We start from the raw sequence: 21,785 nt of genomic DNA on the forward strand, positions 1-21,785 counted from the left end.
GGCCTGTGGCAGGCGGGCGTGGGTCAGCGGCCGCGGGGGGGCTGCTTCTCCCTCTGCCTGGGTCTCTGCCTCCCTCTCTGTGTCTCATGAATAAATAAATAAAATCTTTAAGGAAAAAAAGTCTTTCCTGAAGACGAAAGCACTGTAAACTGGTACTTTAAGATTTTATTTATTTATTTGAAATGGAGAGAGCGAGCAAGAGAGAGCAGGAGCCCAGGGAGAGGCAGACGGAGAGGGAGAAGCAGGCTCCCTGCTGCACAGGGAGCTGGACGCAGGATTCGATCCCAGGACCTGAGATCAGGACCTGAGCTGAGGGCAGACGCCCACCCGACTGAGCCCCCCAGGCACCCCTAAACTGGCCCTTTACTAACACTGACCTAGAGGGTAAGGACGTGAATGAGTCCCCCTCCTGTGGGGCCTGTGGGAGGGGTGGGGCCCTAGTGGCTACTGCATTGGACCGTGTAGATCCAGATCCTCTTTAGGTGTCACTCACTATAATCACAGAAAAAACCAAACCAGGAAGATGTATTAAAAGAACATGCTCTTCTTCCTTAATTTCTAGAGTTTCCAGATCCTACATTAATTTTTTTTTTCGTTTAGTATTAAAAAAGAAAGGAAAAAAGGGCTATTTTAAATCTGTTGCTATATGGAAACGACAGGTTTCAATTAAAAAACAAATTATTGACTGCCTCCTCTGGTCCAGGCCTTCTGCCGCGCGTTGGCCATCACAAATAAATAACTGGGAAGACATAGTCTTCGAGGAGCTCATAATCCAAGTAGCTTTGTAGAGATTTTTTTTTTAACTTTGTAGAGATCTTATACATTTTATTTCCAGAATATTTTCATATATAATTAGACGATGTGTCTAAATATCTGCTATTGAAACTTGGCAGTGTTTTGCTTTTCATTTCTAATATTTTAATTTTTTTCTTTTTTTCAATATTAAAAAATTTCACCTTTATTCATATTTGCAAAATCCTATTTCATGCTATTGGATATATCCAAATATTGATTCAAACTACTCTGAAAGAGTAAATTACTTCTCTTCCTTTTTAATTTTTTTCAAAAGGCAACCTCTTCCCGAGGTTTCAAATTCAGAGGGGACCAACTTGATTTTAATTCCCTTTTATGGAAACAACCACTGTCATCATTTCCCAGTTCATACCTTTGTAACTAGTCTGTGCAAAACAAACATGGGGTCAGTCTTTAAAAAAAAAAAACAAAAACCAAAAACCAAATCTGCACTGTTGAGTAAACTCTCTCTTGCGTGTAAAAAATATATTTTGGGTACTTGGTCCTATTGGTACTTGCGGACCTTCTCGTTTCCTCCTGCGGGTGCACAGTATCCCATTGTGTGACCGTATCACCATTTGTCTGAGCAGCCCTCCGTGGACATTTAAGTTCTTTCTGGTCTTTTGCTATTACAGGACGTAGAGACATGAGTAAGTTTGGCCATTATATTCTAATGTGAGCCGGAGGGAATTGCATTCGTGCTTCCCAGAGCTTATCCCACAGTCTCGGGGGGTGTTCGGTACAAAAAGAGGGTTCTCTGGCTGAATAGCCTCCTGTAACCTGGGGATTCCTTGCGGGTCCGTAACGCGCCCTGTTGGGATAATAGAGACCTTGCGGTCACGCATGTCAGGATAGGCCGAGTGTTTCCCGACGTCCGATTTTCTCAAGCACTGGAATGGACGGTTTGGGTGGCTGGGTCCGGGGAAGCAGCCCCTGAGCTAGAGGTGCACACGCGGGAGGCCCGCTGGGTGGGTTCCTGGGGTTGGGGGGGGACACCTGACGGGGCCAGTGTGATGTCCCAGCTCCAGGGAGGCGGCCGGGCCCTGGGTGGTGCTGTGGGCCTGTGCTGGGGAGACACCCCCCGGAGCTGCCCGTGGGGGACCGGGTGCCCCGCTTCCCTGGCTCCTTCCTGGGAATGTCAATAGCCCTGCTGTTCAGAGCAAGTCGCGGGGTTACTTGGTGACCCGACTCCTTTCTCTGATGCGGGTGGAGGCCCAGCTGGAAGCCCTTGGGACCGCCCCACTTTCTTTGTTTCTAATTCTAGTTAAATATGCACTGACTGAGCTCCCGGTCCAAGGTGCATCTTCCCGAACATGCGCGTGGCCCCGCGGGGCCAGCGACAGGCCAGGTCAGCCCTCACCCCCGGGAATCCCGCTGGGCGGCCACGGAGGGGGTCGGCGGGGCCCGTTTCTAGGAGGAGGTCACTCAACCTCGGGCAGATTCTTGGGGCACAAGGGCACAGAGCTGAGTTAGAGTCTCTTTTGTGTTTTAAATCTCTTGGTTCCCTCTTCCTAGACATTCCCCGGAGAAGCCGCCTGAGCTCTCCCCAGCTGGGAAACCTTGGTCCGCGGCGTCCCGGTAGGTCAAGGATGACACAAGGGTCAGGAGTCCCGGCAGCCTCGCGCCGCGCTCCTGGGTGCTCTTTTCCGTCCTCGCGTCTGGAGCTCCGGGGTCAACAGGTGTAGCAAAAAAGCCGTAGCGGCTTCTCAGGGGCGTCCCCAGATGGGTCCATCCTGTGCCTTCTTGCATCTTTGCTAAATTCATTCTCATCTCCCGTCAGAATTCCTGGCTTGTCCTGGCTGTCAAGGAAGCTTATTTCCTGACCAGGAACGGAAGAGTCTAAGGATGGGCCTCTCTAGGTGTGCCTGGAACACTCGATGGAGCCGCGTGGAGAGGATGGGAAAATATCCCAGAAAAAATCTGGAAGCAGTGAGGAGATGCTGGAGGAGACAGACCAGTGTAGTGGGAGTAAATCCAGGGTGAGGGGCTTGGCTGGTACATGAACAGGACGCCCGGGTTGAGACGAAAAAGAAAAAAAGAACCCCCAAAAAACATGCTAAGATTGATGGCTGCGTCCAAGAACAACCTTTAAATTGAACGTTCTTCGCAAAAACTTTAATCTTTTCCTTCGACACAAAGTTTAATAAGAATTCTTTGTTATTTTTGCATAAGAAACAATGGATCAGGTGAGAGTGTTGAAAAGGGGGATTTGCAAGGGAGTAAGGTAGGGAGGGGGTGGCGGTGACTGGGTGCCGGGCACTTGACGGGATGAGCACTGGGTGTTATTCTGTATGTCGGCAGATTGAACACCAATAAAAAATAAATTTACAAAAAAATTTAAAAAAAGGTAGAGAAGATAGTGTTAGACGGTGGGAGGAAATGATGGAGATAGGAATTTGCCTGAAATAGACCCAAAACAAATCCATCTCTTCTGACCAGTCGTGGACTCTCTTTCCTCCATAACGGATGGTGTCGAAGTTGTGTTTCTGGCGACTCTTGAATGTTCCTGGAGCCGCCCCCCTCGTGATCCCTTTGCAGTGACTCATGCTGCGCAGCGCCAGATCCTATAGCACCTGGTTACTCCCGACGATTTGACTGTGGGGTCCGTCCAAAGCCCAGGCCCCCCTTCATCTGTTCCTCCGGTTCACGTTAGAGCCGTGGGACCAGGAGGAGGGGAAGGGGCTGCCTTCGAGCTTCCGTGGCCGCCAGCCTCCTTCTGGTTTTCACTTGATGGAACTTGGGACCGAGGGGGAACGTAGGGCAAAGGGGCCGGATGTCTTCGGATTCGAGATCATTCTCTGTTGGTCGTTGCTTCTCTTTCTGGCCAATAGTAGCTCATCACTGATGATGCCCCCCGCCCCCGTGTGGGCGCGGTCCAAAGTGGGGCATTTCTGTGGGACACGTGTGAGTTCTTCCCCCGTACGGTGGTCCCTCCGTTGGCCCTCCACATGCCTGGGCCTAACCCCCTCACCCCCTCCGCCCCCTCTGCGTGGGGGGTGGGATGGCCCACTAGGCCCCACTATCTGAGTCCCCTTGCAAAGAGGCCAGCTTTGACCCATAGCCTTGCTGAACCCAACGCCGCACATAGCATCTGATGCTTTTCTCCATTATCTTTTCCCCCTTTGGTCAGGTGGGCTTAGCAGCAAAGCAGCAGTCCCTTGAGCTGATAGGATGTCTACCCGGGAGACGAGATGCCAGCCTCCTCTCATGACAAAATACCTCCCTGGGCTCCTGGAGGCCGAGAAGTCCAAGGTCAGGGGGCAGCTGTTCGCTTCCCCCGTGTGAATTCCTCTCGGCGTGCAAACGGCTGCCCTCTTGCTGAGTCCTGAAATGCTGGAGAGAGAGGGGACAATAAGGTCTCCGGTGTCTCTTCTTATAGGGACCCTAATCCCGTCCTGGGGCCCCCACCCTTACGACCTCATTCAACCCTAATCACATCCCCAAAGCCTCATCTCCAGACGCCATCGCAGTGGGGTTAGGGCTTCAACAGAAGAATTTGGGGGGAAGCAGCTCAGTCTGTAGCGCAGCCTCTTTTACGTATTGTCCCGTAGCATTTTGCACCATGCTCCTGGCTGCTGTCTCTAGCCAGTGCCTTTCTCTTCCTTCCTGTATATGGACTGAGGGGGGTTCTTGGGGTGACGTTGGTGGTTTGGAGGAAGTAGACGTCGTAAGGGCTTGCCTGCCTCTGAGTTGGCTGTGGAGCGGGGTCGGGACTTAGCTATGAGTCTCTCTCTAGAATACGGGGCGGCTTAACGCTCCTTTATCCCCAACATTGCGTTCTGTTCACCAATTCCAGGGCGACAGTAAAGCCACGTTCAAAATCCTCTTAAAAGGGATCCCTGGGTGGCGCAGCGGTTTGGCGCCTGCCTTTGGCCCAGGGCGCGATCCTGGAGACCCGGGATCGAATCCCACATCGGGCTCCCGGTGCATGGAGCCTGCTTCTCCCTCTGCCTATGTCTCTGCCCCCCTCTCTCTCTCTCTCTGTGACTATCATAAATAAATAAAAATTTAAAAAAAATCCTCTTAAAATATCATGCATTCCTCATCCACCTCCTTGGATGCTGAGCCTCTGCAAGCGGCGTGCACTTTGCTAGAGGAACACTACTCCTCAGGTGTGACCTTCTCACCCAAGTCTTCCCTGATCCCTCGTCCTCTTCCTGTCTTGAGAATTAATTGCCTCACACTGTGTTTTAACACGGGCTTTTCTTTATTTTTCTCTTCAAACACTGAGAGCGTCAGTTAGTTGTTTGAGGTTTCCCTTCACCGGTTGGCAAGTTCCTTAAGGATCAAAACCAGTTATGAAGTCCTTATACATGATAGGTTTTGAATAAATATTTTAGATCATTCAGGAAGATTCCAGCGTGTGGGCATAGATACCGAATGGCTACGCTTTTTTGGGTTTAGAATTATATGAAACTTCTATCAAATCGGCGAGAGTCAGAAATAAGATCATATAGATAATTTTGTTATTGACCTAAATATCCTGTGGATCCTGGGCCATACTGAATTTTGGTTTAGATGTTTCTTATTTTATAAAATAGGAATTATACCGTTTAACTTTTAGAAATGGCATGAGTCCGACTACCTTTTTTAAAAAATAGGAAATAAAAATAGGAAATATCCTCCTTCAGGGTTTTGTAATGGTGTAGTCGTTTGGCATATTCGAACCCCTTCAAAATCACGTATGCCTTGAAAATATGATGTTTGTAATGTTGTGTTTTGCTACTGAGCATCTGACTGGACGCTTTGTGACTCCACTGTTAGAACAGATGTATTTGTGACCTTTTTTCAGCATCTTCCGTGAAGCTGGTCAGTAACTTGGTATCAAGTCCACAAATACCTTTGACATCACATTTGCTCTGTGCTATTTTTGGGGAAATGAAAGACTTTCCACTAGAGAATTGCATGAAACATTATAGCTTCTTTTAGACGATGTGTGATCGTTCGTCTTCCAAAATGAAGTAGCTATAGTCCACACGGGTGGGAGTTAAATTATGGGGGAGTCTGAAGATCTTAGGAAAGATTAATCCAGAAAAATTCCCACGGACTTCTGAAGCTTTCTCCAGATGAGTCTCCCTGTCTTCCAGGCGTGATCAGGTGTGGAGATAATCATGAATGCAAAGAAAGGAGCATTATTCAGTACATAATTTTGGATATGTTAATCCCTACCTGTGACTCCCGCAGGATGCATTCCTGTATATCGCCACCTGGCTCTTTAAAGCAATATGCCATCAGGTGCTATGCTGCCACTGTCGCAGGAAGCAAAGACGACAATGGTAGCACATAGGCGGTTGTAGAAGTAAGTTTTCAAGAATCCTATCATGTAGTAAAAGACTCTCTTATGTAATAGTGTCATTAGTAATACGGAAGATGTGGGGAACCAGTTAGCGTGTTTTATATATAAAACACCCCCTTGGAATTTTATTTTATTTTATTTTATTTTATTTTATTTTATTTTATTTTATTTTATTTTATTTTATTTATTTTATTTTATTTATTTATTTATTATTTTATTTTATTTTATTATTTTATTTATATTTTATTTTATTATTTTATTTTATTATTTTATTTTATTTTATTTATATTTATTTTATTATTTTATTTTATTTATATTTTATTTTATTATTTTATTTTATTTATATTTTATTTTATTTTATTTTTTTAAAGATTTTATTTATTTATTCATGAGAGACACAGGAGACGCAGAGGGAAGAGAAGCAGGCTCCATGCATGGAGCCCGATGTGGGACTTGACCCCAGGAATCCGGGATCAGGCGCTGAGCCAAAGGCAGATGCTCAACCGCTAAGCCACCCAAGTGTCCCACCCTCGGAATTTTAAACACGAATATCTTGGTTATAAAAGAAGATGCTGTTTGTCATAAAATGTTTAAGGTGTTTTCTAAGGGGGCCCGGCAAACAGGGAAGGAGGTGGCTGGCCTGGTGACCTTGAAGCATGTGTATGAGATCGCCCAAGTTAAATCTCAGGATGAGGCCTTCGCCCTGCAGGATGTGCCCCTGTCTTCTGTGGTTCGCTCCATCATTGGCTCTGCCCGTTCCCTGGGCATTCGTGTGGTGAAGGACCTCAGTTCAGAAGAGCTAGCAGCTTTCCAGAAGGAGCGAGCCGCATTCCTGGCTGCCCAGAAAGAGGCAGATTTGGCAGCCCAGGCAGAAGCTGCCAAGAAGTGACCCTGTCCCCCACACTCCAGGGTTTTGAAGGGAGTAGCTGGAATGGAGGCCAGTTGGAAAAGCTGTACCAAAAGGGTGGGAGGGAGGTGACACCAAGCTGATTGTTATATCCCTGACTTTAAATTATATATTTTTACATGTATGACAGTATCAAGAGATCAAACTTAAATAAACATTCTTTGTCATCCGCAAAAAAAAAAAAAAAAAAAAAAAAAAGGACAGACAACACTGCACATAACAGAGGAAGGCAGATTTTTTTTTTTTTCTGAAAAGAGCCAGATACTAAATATCTTAGCCTTTATGAGCCAAATCATGTATCAAGACTATTGCCTTTACTCCTGCCAGAGACGTGGATGGGCGTGACTCTCTCCCAATAAAACTTTATTTACAAAACAGGTGGTGGGTGAGGTTTGGCCTGTGAGTCATAGTTTGCCCATGTTTGTCCATATAAGATGAAGAGATTCTGTGTCTTACTTTTTTCTATATCATTAGGTTAATTTTAGAGGAACTGAGATGCTTAAAACCAAACAGTCTATATAATCCAACCATCCACTTTCTGAATGGTTTCACCAATGTAAGGAAATCAGCGAATGATGTAGATCAGTGTTTTTGGGTGACTCATCGAAACTTTTCAAAAATACTGAGTCTAAGGTGCAACCAAGCTCAGTCTCAAAATGAAACAAAGCCACAGAAATCCAAGGAACGGGCTTCTTTTTCATAAAGTGGAAACGCATTTTATTTTTACTTTCAGTTGTAATTTACATGTATTCCTTGAGAAAAAAAACAGTCTGTAGCGTGTGTATGTAGATCAGGATAGACAAAGGAGCAGGTCAAGGTGTTTGTGAAAATTGAAACTATAAAAAATCCATGGAGGAAAACGGTAATTCCTCTCTTGTGCAGTCATCTCCGGCATCAGAAAACAAGGAAATATAAACTGAAAGGAAAAGTATGACGAGCGTGCTTCATATGCTTCCTTGAAACTGCTCGGTTTCCTAGAATTTTTATTGAGAATTCCCCAAACTCAAGAAACAACTTCCCGACAGCCTAGGATAGACACACGTTAGGGGTTGCTGCGGCCGAGAGCTCAGAGAAGCAGCAGGAGGACGTCTCGGATGCTGAGGGTACAACTTGTGACCTTCTTACAACAGCAGTGTAGCTCTGTAAATGCTAAGGTCGCTGCGAGAAATTTATGAAAATTAGTAAACGTTATTATTATTATTATTATTTTTTAGAAAATCCATTATGATCAACTCTGGGGCAAGAAATTGGGCAATTTTCTTTAAATGAAATCGTCCTTGCAGCATGCAAGAAATCAAACAGGAACCTCCCCTCAGTTGTTTTGAGGTCATTAGCGCAGTGTCATGTGCCTTCTGTTTTTCTAATTCTCTTTGAGTCCTAGATTTTTAGTTATAGTTCCTTCGGGGCACTTCAAAACGGAGGGTTTTCGCTGTGGTTATTTCGTGCGGGGCCTGCGATAGATGTTCTTGGCCGATGCGAGGGAGGGTTGAGAAGAATACGCGCCAGGTGGAATCGAAGATGCATCTCTTACAACCGGCATAGTCAAGGTTGTAAGATGCTTCTTTTTTATTTTATTTTATTTTATTTATTTTATTTATTTTATTTTATTTTATTTTATTTTATTTTTATTTTATTATTTTATTTTATTTTATTTTATTTTATTTTATTTTATTTTATTTTTTTATTATTTATTCATGAGACACACAGAGAGAGGAAGAGACACAGGCAGAGGGAGAAGCAGGCTCCGTGCGGGGAGCCCAACGCGGGACTCGATCTCAGGACCCCGGGGTCAAGACCTGAGCCGGAGGCAGACGCTCAACCTCTGAGCCCCCCAGGGGGACCCAGTAAGTTGCCCCTTAAGGAGCACTGGGGTTGCTTGTGGCCGGGATCCAGGAGGTGCTGTTTCTATAGGACGGCCCTTGGAAGGCAGCGATTATTTTGAGTAACAGGTTGGGAAGCAGAGTCGACTCCGTGCGCAGGAGCTTTGGGCCGCGCTGCCGTGGTGCTAGCTGGATCTCTCTTCTAGTATTTACCATCCTCTTTGTTTTCTTTCTTAGATTCTGAGAATAAATGCGTTTAGAAAGCTGAATTTGCATACAGACTAGGTTATATTGGATCTCATTTGTGCGTGCTTTCACTCAAAACCTTCTTCTCTTTTATTTTGGCCAGAACTGCAGCCTACAGGTGGTGGGTGGCCTCCAGTCACCATCTTTTAACTCCATTAAAGTCAAGTTTTTAGTTTTTTTCTTAGATTTTTTTGTTTTTTTTTCTGATTGTCAGAGTAATATGTGCTCGTTATAGCGAGAGTGCGAGTACAGGAAACGGTAAAGTGGGGAAAATACCAGACCCAGCAATGCAATTAGTGAGTAATTAGTAAGTAAGTAACTAGACAACTCGTTGCACCGTTATTTTTTCTACATAGTTGACAGAAAAGTGTTTGAACATTTGCCTCCTAGTTTTGTTTTCTTAACAGCAGATGGTGACGTTTCCCCATGACATTACATAGGTAAAGCAAATATAATTTTTAATGTAAATATAGTACTCTGATTGAAAATGTGTCACAATGCATCATGATTTGACTAGTTTGTGGTTATTAAAAATAATACTTACGTGTATATATTTTCGAATGAATCTCCATCCAGGTTTCTGACAATTTTGTTAAGGAAAATTTCCTAGGAGCAGAATTAAGACGTCTGACATTTAAAATATTTTAACAGTGCTCAACACATGTTCCAGAAAATACGCACAAATTTATACCTTTGTCAGCATTTTGTGAGTCTTGTGTCACTACATCCTCACTGGTGCTGACAGTTAAGAGGTTTTTTTTTTTTTTTTTTATTAAGATTTTACTTATTTATTCATGAGAGACTCGGAGAGAGGCTGAGACCCAGGCAGAGGGAGAAGCAGGCTCCCTGCGGGGGTTGGGGGCCGCCACGGGACTCGAACCCAGGGCCCCGGGCTCATGGCCTGAGCCCAAGGCCGCTGCCCAAGCACTTGACCCCCGGCGCCCCTAAGAGCCTTAAGCCACCCTGTGGCCCTAGAGGACGGGGCAGTACAGGGCCCATGGGTGCGTGCCCAGGAGCCCCGGGGCAGTGACAAGGGGAGCGGCGGGGCAGTGGCGCCCACACAGATGCAGACATGATGTGCCTCAGGGTCGCAGGCCCAGTCCTGGTCCGAGGGGGCGCCGGCCGGGCAGGGAGGGCTGTGGGGACCCTCGGGCGGCTGCCACCCAGCCCCCACCCCGCGAGCCCACCGCTGGCTCCCACCAGGAGGCCCCGGGGAGGGGAGGGGCTGCAGCCTCATGTCCGCAGGTGCACACACACCTGCGCCTGGGGAGCCCCCCCATGTGTCCACCTGCACCCCCCCCCAGGGACCAGGGCCTTGTGTCTGCAGGTGCACGTACTCCTGCGCCTGGGGAGCCCCCCCATGTGTCCACCTGCACGCCCACCTGCACCTCCCCCAGGGACTGGGACCTCGTGTCTGCAGGTACACGCACCCCTGCGCCCCGCCTGCGTGTCCACTTGCACACCCACCTGCCCCCCCCCCAGGGACCAAGGCCTTGTGTCCGGAGGTGCACGCATCCCTGCGCCTGGGGAGCCCCCCCCCACATGCCCACCTGCACGTCCACCTGCACTGCCCCCAGGGACCAGGGCCTTGTGTCCGCAGATGCACGCACCCGTGCGCCTGGGAAGTCCCCCCCACATGCCCACCTGCACCCCCCCCAGGGACCAGGGCGTCACATCCACAGGTGCACGCACCCCTGCGCCCCACCCACGTGTCCACCTGCACGCCCACCTGACCCCCCCCGAAAATGGGGCCTCGTGTCCACAGGTGCACACACCCCTGGGCCCTGCCCGCCCGCCCACTGCACGCCCACCTGCAGTATTATTCTGTCCCTCTTCTTAGGAATTTATTTATTTAAAAAAAAAAGCATTTAGAGAATTGTGTCCACTTCTTGTAGTTCTCTTGTCGTGGGTGATACTGGGAGAGGTGTGTATTTTGTCTTGGTATTGGTTTCCCAAAACACTGTGAGGGGTAGCCATGCACACGGATCTACCCAGGGCTAGTCATACCTGTACGTAGGCGTGAACCTCACTTTCATCATGTACTTGAGTAAGCTTATTTATTTCTCTTTAGAAATTCTAATTTTCAAAAAAAATAAAAATAAAAATAAAAATAAAAAAGAAATTCTAATTTTCTTTTTTTTTAAAGATTTTTATTTATTTATTCATGAGAAACAGAGAGAGAGAGAGACAGGCAGAGACACAGGCAGAGGGAGAAGCAGGCTCCACGCAGGGAGCCCGACGCGGGGCTCAATCCCCTGGGCCGAAGGCGGCGCTAAACCGCTGAGCCATCCGGGCTGCCCCCAATATTCTAATTTTCTGATCCAATAGGTCATTTAAGTAGCTAACCTGACGCTAACTTTTCTTTTACGGGACATTAGGCTTTGTCTACCATCACGGCTAATAGTAAAGCTCACTTTACAGGGATGGAATTTGTGCATCAGAAAAGTGTACGTGATGTAGGATTATGATCATCTTTTCTGAACATGTACTTTGTGATTGTGGTTAAACCACTTTGTAATTTTAGTAGAATTTGGTAGATGGTTGATTTTGTGGTAGAGATAATACTTCTTGCCGCATATGCTGGAAAGTACACGCGTATCCTACCTGATAGAGATTTTCTTTAAAATGAAAGTCCTTCGGAAAGGTAGATGCTGCAGACCCTGTGAGCCTCAGTTTACCTTACTGGACCGTGCTTTTAAGCCATCTCTGTCTTACTGGGACCAGCTGCCTTTATGCCATCTCCCTGCTGCCTCCCCCGTGCACACTGCTGGCTCTTTCTCACCCCTCTGCTCTGTTCTCTTGCGGGTTTAGGCAGAAACTTCTGAACTCCTTCCAGAGTGGAGGCTTGGTTGTCTTAACTCGGTCCTTTCCCCTGCCCAGCCACTCCTCGCCTCTGTTTCCCTGACCCGTTTCACTGCCTCTTGGGTGGGGCCACCCTACACGCTGGTAAATTCCATTAGGAATTTCAAAGCAGAGAGGCAGGACCAAGCCTTCCCCTAAGTGTACTTTCCTCCCACTGTCCCTGAAATATCAACCCCTGGGGGAGAACTCATTGCACCCGTGTCTTCTTCTGCCTCTGTTTCTCTTAGTCCTCCTCCTCTCCTGGCTGGAACATCTACTTGCATCACATCTTTCTGATCCCGAGGGTCCCCTGTTGTCTAGTGTTTACGCATGGACGGTGTTTTCGCTCTCTACTGTGGGAGAAACTCTCTCTAGATCAAGTTTCATTTTCACGGTAGGAGCCCCCGGGAAGCTAGGTGGTAGGGACCTTCTACACGGGAGTAAACACTGGCTTAACTAAGACTGTGGGAAAGTGGTAAAAACACGGACGCAGCCCAGGCTGCCTGGTTTCTTGCTGTGGTGCTGCCACTTACCAGCTGTGTAACTTTGGGCAAATCATGTAATTTCTGTGTTCCTCAGATTTCTCATCTTTGCAATGATGATAGTGGCATTACCTTCCTTATAAAGTTGCCATAACAAAAAATTAGTTAAAAATATACGCATCGCTCAGAATTGTGGTTGATAGGTAGTACTTGATTTGTTAGCAATGATTCTTTTAATATTTTCAATCGTAGTAAAAAAGAAAAAAATCCTTCTTTTCTATATTTAAAGGCGTGGAACCTAAAGAATGTGGTAAAGTGATCGACCTTACTGGAGGTAACTTGCTGTTGGCAACTAAATGCAAAATCTGGAAATTCAGGGGCCTGAAGGGGTTGTCTAGGGAGAATTTTTTTGCGGGAGGCCAGGGCGTATTGGGAAGTATTCCTTTCTCTGCTCTAGTGTGTAAGAGTTTTTGTAGGCCTGAGAAGAAGATTTTTGACTTTAGGTTAAGTTTGAGATAGCGATGGACCATTCATGTAGAAATACCCATTGGTCAGGAGCTGACAAATGTTCTGTGTTAGGGGCCAGATGGGAAATATTTTAGTCTTTGTGCACCAGCTGTGGAATCCGCTGCGGGATCTTCTTTTTAAATGTTTTAAACTCTTGTTTTAATTTTTTTTTAAAAAAAGGGTAAAAATGTAGAACAAAAGCAAGCTGCAACCTGATTTGCCCCATAAAGGCATGGCTTGCCAACCCCTGCTATAATTTATTGCAAAAGAACAGAACTTTGGCAGATTTGTTGGAGTTAAGAGATTTAGATTTCTTCATCTTCAGTGTCTATATAATTTAAGAAATCATTAGTGAGCATGGATCCATGTATATACAATATTCTTTTTTTTTCAATGATTTTATTTGTTTATTTGAGGGAGAGAGGAGAGAGCATGAGCAGCGGGGAGGGGTAGAGGGAGATGGAGAATGGCTCGGGCCACCCAGACATCCCTATGTACAATATTCTAACTAAAACTGAATATTGTAGTGAAAATAAAATTATGTAAATATTTAAGGTAAAAGAATTTTTCCCTAGAAATAAATTTTATAAAATTATGTTTTACTTCCTGTGTGTACTATAAAGTTACTTTGTAAGAACTTCTGTCTATTAATATAGGTATGTTTTTAAAATACTGACGAGACCTTAACATAACCATTTCAGAGGATTTGTGATTCCATAGGTTCATGGAAATTAATGCAAAATAATGTTTGACTTACTAGGTGTCACAGAGATGAACAGTGATACTTTTGGCCTATGATGCTCTCATCGTGATTAATTGGTGGAATGAAACGGGGCATAATAATCGTAGCCGGCTGCACTTGGCTTTAAGACTTTGAGATTATTTATGTTTTAATGGTGGGATTGGAGGGGAGTGTATTCTTTTAAAACTGACCAAAGTAAATGCATAATAGAAAGAATTTAATAAAGCAATTTGAGTTCCTAATTCTATCCAAATTAACCGAAATCAATAGTACAATTTTAAGAAGCCTCTAAGCTAGCCCAAACTAATGAGTCCATTTATTCCTTCAATTCAAGTAGATTACGATGGAGTAAGTACATTTTCTAACTGAATTTTATGGATTGTGAGTTTAGCCAAGGCATTTTGCATTTCACAACAGATTCCTAGAGGGATTCCATTTTTTCATGTTCAAGCCTAGAAATTATTTTGTTTTGGTTAAGGTGAAACTTTATTTCAGATAAACTTTTGAAATCCACAAAGAACATCACTTTCCTATAGATGCAGAGTTCAGATTACAGAGAGTAGTTTTAGATAAGCTCAGTATTATGTTCAGTTTCTTTCAACTTCTCAGTTTTAAGGGAAACATTGAAAAATAGAATTTGACTTAGAAGTCAACCAAGAATATAAAATATCTCGATACTAACACAAGTGAAAAATAACCAAAACAAAAACAAAAACAAAACAAAAACAAAAACAACAAAAAAAAAATGAGCCTGGAAAAGAAAGACCTTGGAGGGGCTGGGCTTGGGGGTGGGCTATGTCTTTTTTCTTAAATATTTAAAATAGCAGATGAAGCACCCGTTGATTCATTCATCCATCTATCTACCCATTCATCATCCATCCAACCTTTGAAAAATAACCTTCTTTATTTCGGCCACCTTGTGTGGGCTGGAGATACAAAGCTGCGTAAGATAAGCCCCACCTGAGGAGTCTGGGAGACTCAGGTTTGTGGGCACACTTACTAGCTGGCTGAGCTAATCAGCCGTTGTTTCCCCCTCTTTAAATCCAGGTAGTAATAACCAGCTCATAGGTTATGTCAGGAAAGGTGAGGTTGTGAACAGCTCCAGGGCGCATGGAAGGTTAAACAGTTGCACGCGATAGTCTGAGGGACACACTGACAAGCAATCACCAACTCATACTTTCTAAATCTTGTGATTGAAAAATTTGTATGTGTCGGATCAGTTGACCTGTTGCTAGAGAACCAAGGGGCCAAAGTGTAGCGGCTTGGAGTCTCAGCTCTTGAATATTTCCCAGGAGCATGTGTGCTGGCTGCTCGTCATCAGGGCGCCTCACCCCCGGGTCTGGGAGTGGGGGGCTGCCTCTGCTCTGGGTTGGTCTCTCCGTGTCGTTTTGTTACTAGTGACTTCCTGGGTTTCTACTCCTGGCCGTGGAGGCCTTGCCAGGTGGAGCCGACCCCGTGGCGCAGCCTCCGGCCCTGGGTGTGGGCCTTGCTCCCTGGTGTGGCCCACGCAGCCCGAGGTGGGCTGGCCCTATCGGTGGCCCGAGGCGACACCCCTTGAAGGGACGGGGCAGTGGTGAAGGCACCTTGTGCCGGGCCTGCCATCACCAGCCTCCTAAAGTGTGGGTTTTCACCCCACGACTGATAGACTGTAAGTGCTTTTCCACACCCAAGGACACCAGCCGTCCTGCCTGTTGGGCAGCCGCTCTGGCGGGTGACCGTGGCCCTGAGCTGCTGTTTGCGCTCCCGGTGACGGCAAAGCTGCAGCCGACCAGGGTGCTAGGTGAGGGGGTCTGTGGGCACCCTTGGGAAAGCTTGCGGGTCTGAGGGCCTGAGGTCGTGTGGGTCACACCCCACCTTCCCTGGTCCCCAGTGGGAAGTAGTCTTCATAGCTGTCGCTTTGGTTCCTTGATGACCTCAAGATAAATACAGTTTGATGCACATTTTTCCATCTCAGTGTATAACCAAGGCTTAGCATAGAACAGGGAAAATTTTAAAAATTTAATTTTTTAAAGATTTATTTATAAATCTTTATTTATTCATGAGAGACACAGAAAGAGAGAGAGAGAGAGAGGCAGAGACCCAGGCCGAGGGAGAAGCAGGCTCCATGCAGGGAGCCCGAGGTGGGACTCGATCCCAGGACCCCGGAGTCACGCCCTGAGCCGGAGGCAGACCCTCAACTGCTGAGCCCCCTGAGTCCTCCTGTACCCAATTACTAAATGAGAAGTTCTAAGTTTCTGTTATTTTAAATACATCTATGGCATTTTGGGGTCAGTTTCCATGTTGCTGGAAATATTTATTTTGGTTTGACTGCTTAGAAATTTGTTTGCTGGATCTCATCAAGACATATGAAAAAGTTTTATGGTTGAACGTGCATGAATATTATAGTAAAAAATCATTGGGATGCGTATGGGGCTTGTCACACTTAAGTTATGGGATTATTTTTCTATCTTCCCACAAGAAAAATTTTCTTGGGTTCCAACGTTTATGCACACTTTGCTCTTCTTAAATAAGGGTTGCATTTTTTTTTTTTTGTCTCGTTTCTCTTTATTTCACCAGAAATATCTGTTACTTGCAACGTTATCGGTCACAATTTATGCACGATTGTTCCCGGATGAGACATTCGCCTTTCCGCCGTCCAGGACAAAGTGCTGCATGTTAAGACACAGACATCAAGGTAGCAGGCTGAGGCCCGAGTCGTTGCGCGCTGTCTCAGCAAAGTCGATTTTGCCTTTCTTTGTGAAATATGTTGTGTGCAGCACCGGGATGGTCATTCTTATGGGTTCTCCTCCCAGCTGATGGCCCAGTTGTGACAAGCCCAGGCATCCTGTTGCTGTCTTAAAGTGTCAAAGAAAATTAAATGAACAGTTAAGTTAGAAATGGGGTCTGAGCTAGAACCTCCCTCCCTGGAAGGGAGGATATTATGGGCAACAGGCACACAGGGGATGGTTTTTTCTGGTAATAAAGTTCGGGAAAAAGCAACCAAAACAGAACAGAACTATTCATGCTGTCATCCGGCTCGTAGAGAACGAGAGTCTCCTCTGTGTGAGGACCTGCTCCACTGCGCGTTTGCGCCGGCGCCTTAGTGCAAGGGCCAACAGCTGCTTGTCTGCTTTTCTTTCCCTTTTATGCTCTTTGGACGCTGCCCGTCTCAGCACGGGGCTTCATAGAGCCGTGGGATTCTGGTGCAGAACCACCGGGTCCGCGGGCCGTGGGGGCCGATGTGCTGATTCTCCAGCTGGACGGTGATACCGTGTGACAGCTGGAGGGAGCGTGGGCCCGAGAGCTCAGGCGGGAGCCGCCCAGCACCGGGTCGGTGATGCAGATCGTATCCCCGCTCCTATTTCGTTGTTGCTGTTCTTGGACTATCAAAGACGTGTCAGCCGCTTCCGTTTCTGCCGAAGCCTTGATGGGAACTTGGGTCGTCAAGCCTCCTTGACGGGGATGGCTCTTTGCCTTGGCCATAAAGGAAAGCCCTATAAGATGTGATCGGAAATCACCTTCGGGAGTTGCCGCCCCGCGTGCTCTTCAAAGCGCAGACCCCAGTGTCGGTGGGAACTCAGGGCCGTGGCTGCCCGGGCGCCGGGAGCCTCCCTCATCCCCAGCTGTCCTCCTCCACCTGCCGCAGTCTTGGTGGCCCCCATCCCGGGCTGTTCGTTAGGACCGAGCTTTCCGGGTGTCCCCCTGTCGAGGACCAGCTATGGTTTATGTTCCGTGATTCACCTCTTCTGAGGCTGCAGGTGTAGCTCCCGGGAAGCGCTTCACGCCGCGCAGTCCTCGGGGAGTATGCGGTGAGCATTGGGGGGGGGGGGGTCTTCACGGCACTGAGCATCCTCCGATGCCGCTTCTTCTGTGTTAAAATTTCTTGCTGTCCACGTGCGCCTTGAGGCCATGCCACCGCGCGTCTGTATTCACACCAGCCCCCATCCCGCTCGGCCCCGCCAGCACACGCTCTGCAGCCCGTCAGTGCCCCTGTGTCGCCCTACGTAAGCAGGGCCTGAGACACGGCCTGTTTCCCATGATGGGCCTATGTATATATTTTTTCTTTCCCCAAAACACCTGATTCTTGCTCTGAGCTCTCACCTGCGATGCACCATGAGACGTGGTTTCCTTCCTTCTCTTGTACCCCGATGAGTTGGCGTCTCTAACCTAAGTAAAAAAGGGAGAAGACTTTATTTTTTTCTTAAAGGGGGACAGAAGTCACAGTAATCTCTTGCCTTGCCTGGAAACAGGTTGCTCAGCAGCCATAAGGGAGTCTAAGCTATCCAGATGTTTCCTCACCTCTCCCGTTAAAAATAAATAAATAAATAAATAAATAAATAAATAAAGGGATACGCGGCCGTCCAGGAAAGCTGTTTCCTTGTGTTTCAGTCGCTCCTGGGAGCCCCGATGTTGAAACGCCCCAAGTGGGAAAAGAATTTTCTGTCATCTTCTTTCCTGCTAATGGTGTTTATTTTATGTAAATATTCAGTTCGGGAGTGATAATGGGTGCCCAAGGGAATCAAAGTGAAATAACAGGATTCTTAGCGTATTTCTCATTCCCATATAATTTATGTTTCATATATTTCTACTGGAAAGGGAGAAAACATTGCTGTTGTTTTTTTTTCCTGAGGCAATTACTCTGCATGGCCTTTCTACCCTATTAGAGAGGCTTCTTCCTTTTCAGATAATAACCCACAGAATCTCGTTGGGTGCTTGAGTTAAGTCATTAATTGTCTTGATAAGGGGTTGTTAGTACAGAAAGCTTGTTCTCTCCATTTGCTGTGCGTGACTCCCAGACTCTCAGTGACCCATTTTGTTGTTCCTGAGGGCAAGAGTCATTATTTTCCTTTGGCACCATAGAGACTGTGGATTTCAATTTAATTCGTAGACTCATAGCTCATGTCGAAGTGCTTTCTGCCGAGAAGTGATTTTGCTAGACAGTTATTCAAAATTTTTGGTGAAGAGTCAACACCAGATATAACATTTGAATGCCTGTACTCTACTAGGGACATTAATTTGCAAGACTTTGTACCTTTCTTCCTTCAAAAATAGTTTTTGCTCAACTGTGGGTTTTTTTTTTTTCTGAATGTTTGTTCAGAGTTAACAATAAAGGCAAGTTTGACTAGTAGCCTCCCATATGAATTATTAATACCTTAATATCCAGCTTGGTTCTCCCTCTTCTTAAATTAAGATCCGTATTTGTTGAGAGAAAATGTGAACACTGGGAAAACTTTACTTACTGGTGATTGACTCTGAATTTTCTTTACCGGGTCTAACCTTGGAAAATATTGATAATTGAATTCCACAAATAAAATTAATGTTATCAAGTTACAGATTTTTACCCACCAAACTTCTATAACTGCGTCAAAGGAGAGTTCATCCACTCAGTGCACAGCAAGCCAATAAAAAGGGACCCTGAAAAAACAAAAACAAAACAAAACACACAAAAAACTGACCCTGGAGCTCTTGCGGTGAATGAAGATAGACTGTTTTATTGTTGCGTCACCACCCAGGAAAATGGGGAGCTCTGATACGTAAAAGAACCAAGTTCTCTGATGCCTTGCGAGTGAAGGTTTTTAAGGGCAAAATTTGGGGCAGGTGTCTCCTGGGAAGGTGGACATTGCTGATCGGAGGCCCCGAGGGTCATGTTAGCAGGTGCGACTTACTGACCTCTGGTGCTGCTCCATCTGGTCCTTCTGTTCCATCTCGAGAGACTTGGAAGCTGAGATATATCTTTGTCTACGTGAGAGATTTCCTTGGTGCTGGTTAACTGCGTGTCCTACAGGTTACTTTGAATGATGCGTGAGCATTCCTATCCCTTGAGTCTAGGCCTCTGTGTTCCTTGGCGGGTCTGCCCGTTCCGTGGGGGTGATACGACCTCTAGTTGTTCATCCTTTCATCTGAACTGGCAAGATAGATGCCAGCCTCCTAGGTAGAGTCCTACAGGTGGACAGACCCCAATCATACTGGGAGTGGATTTGTAGACGGATTAAATAGTGATGAGCTTCAGGAGCCAGGTCAAAACACAGAAACAATGTGAATACTTGATAAAGCAAATTCTAAAAAAAGGCACTTAAGGAAGCAACAGTAATGAAGAGGGCCACAGTCCCGAAGACAGCTCCTATTGGACATGTGTGCTGAGGGGTGGAAAGTTTCATATAAGGTATGAACCAAGTATGATCCAATCTTGTACTTATCCAGCTAATAATTAATACGTGGACTCAGCATTAAATCAACTACAAATTCTCACTCTTGAAAAATCAAGTCTTGGGCAGCCCCGGTGGCTCAGCGGTTGAGCGTCTGCCTTCAGCCCAGGGCATGATCCTGGAGTCCCAGGATTGAGTCTCACGTCGGGCTCCTTGCATGGAGCCTGCTTCTCCCTCTGCCTGTGTCTCTCTCTCTCTCTCTATCATGAATAAATAAATAAAATCTTAAAAAAAATAAAGATTTATTTTTCCTCCCTCCATAGAGAGAAATTTTAACAACAAATTTGTAATCCCAAATATATCTGCCATCTTGAGCCGAAATCTTAAAACATGATAACATTAGCTCGTCCATATTCCATGAATGAAAGGACTTATCCTATGTTTATGCACCATTGCTCACACTCCTCCACTCGGCTGATGAGAATGTTTAATTCATTGTGATTCCTCCTTTATTTATTTGTAGCGCTTTTTAATACCTTTCTGTAAAGGTATTATGCTTTCTATTGCAGCATTTTGGGTCTCATTATTAGTCTTTATGGTTTGTGGGGGTAGGAACTATGTAATATCAGCCTGGTATTGCCCAGCACCCAGCACATCTGCTTAACTAAAAAAGGGGCTTTGGGCAGCCCGGGTGGCTCAGCGGTTTAGCGCCACTTTCCACCCAGTGCCTGATCCCGGAGACCCGGGTTCGAGTCCCACGTTGGGCTCCCTGCATGGTCCCTGCTCCTCCCTCTGCCTGTGTCTCTGCCTCTCTCTCTCTCTCTCTCTCTGTGTCTCTATGAATAAATAAATAAAATCTTAAAGAAAAAGGGGGATTAGTCACTGGTGAATGATAAATGAGAGGCTGTATATCATAGCAAAGCGCAGCAAAGTTATAATTTTTTTATTTCAGTATAGCACAGAGTTAAAAGAACATGAACTCGAGCGTGAGACGTGTTCAAATCTTGACACCGGCCTGTCATCCCTGAGTCACTTCTAGAAAGTTCCCTAAAGTCTTTGCCCTCAACTCTCTCATCTGATGAAAGCATCTACCTCCTACGTTTACCCGATTAAACCAGCCGAGGGCTTGGAGGAAGAGTCCAGCACGTCGTAAGTAAAAGCGAATCCAGGTCTGGAGGGCCGCAAGCGTTTGCGGCGTCCGGGCCCTCTTTAAGGGAAAGAGCGCTAAAGTATGAACACAGAATTAGCCAACTGGAATATTTGGGGGGTATTTATGTGCAGCGGGAACAGCGATCACAAATTACAGACATTAAAAGAACTGAAAAGGGCAGCCCGGGTGGCGCAGCGGTTTGGCGCCTGCCTTTGGCCCAGGGCGTGATCCTGGAGACCCGGGATCGAGTCCCACGTCGGGCTCCCTGCATGGAGCCTGCTTCTCCCTCTGCCTGGGTCTCTGCCTCTCTCTCTCTCTCTCTCTGTGTTTCTCATGAATGAGTAAATAAAATCTTAAAAAAAAAAAAAAGATAAAAAAAATTAAAGAACTGAAAAATACCACGAACATCACTAAATATTATCATCATCGGAAATAAACTTCCTAACTCCTCTTTACATGCTTCTCCTACAAGTCTTTGTCTTCATGCACTCAGATTCCCTCTTTTACATGATCGTGGATTTTAATATTTTTTATAGAGCAAATAGAGATAAATTTAATTTTTTTTCTATAGCAAAGTGGGTTGGAATTTCATTTATTTATTTATTTATTTATTTATTTTAATTTTTATTTATTATTTTATTTTGTTTTTTATTTTTTATTATTATTTTATTTATTTTTTTATTTTTTTATCGTTGATGGCTTGGGAAGCATTCGTTCACCTTGATAACGCAGGGCGGGAGACGCTGCATTTCTGATTGCCGCCCAGCTTCCTGCTCAGGCGGCCTTGTTCAGAGGGAAGCTTCGGGGGAAATTCGCCTTTTGGGTTTCACGTGCCCTGGTTTCAGAGAGGCGGGAGCCCCCACACGCGGCCACCCAC

General features: G+C 45.9%; 1 protein-coding gene across 5 annotated transcripts in view; it reads left to right on the forward strand.

The window, feature by feature from the left end:
- Positions 1-21,785, forward strand: part of IL15 (interleukin 15) — a 64,631-nt gene that overhangs the window by 17,401 nt on the left and 25,445 nt on the right. The window contains exon 2 of one of the 5 annotated variants that reach the window (XM_041759073.1): positions 20,711-20,907. The exons of 3 other annotated variants lie outside the window; for them this stretch is intronic. The gene's annotated coding sequence lies outside the window, so the exon portion shown is untranslated. Of the gene's footprint in view, positions 1-8,796; positions 8,840-20,710; positions 20,908-21,785 lie in introns of those variants that run through there. One more of the 5 variants, XM_041759075.1, reaches the window with a different exon arrangement.

This window comes from Vulpes lagopus, chromosome 6 (assembly GCF_018345385.1).
Source record: "Vulpes lagopus strain Blue_001 chromosome 6, ASM1834538v1, whole genome shotgun sequence".
Lineage (NCBI taxonomy): Eukaryota > Metazoa > Chordata > Mammalia > Carnivora > Canidae > Vulpes > Vulpes lagopus.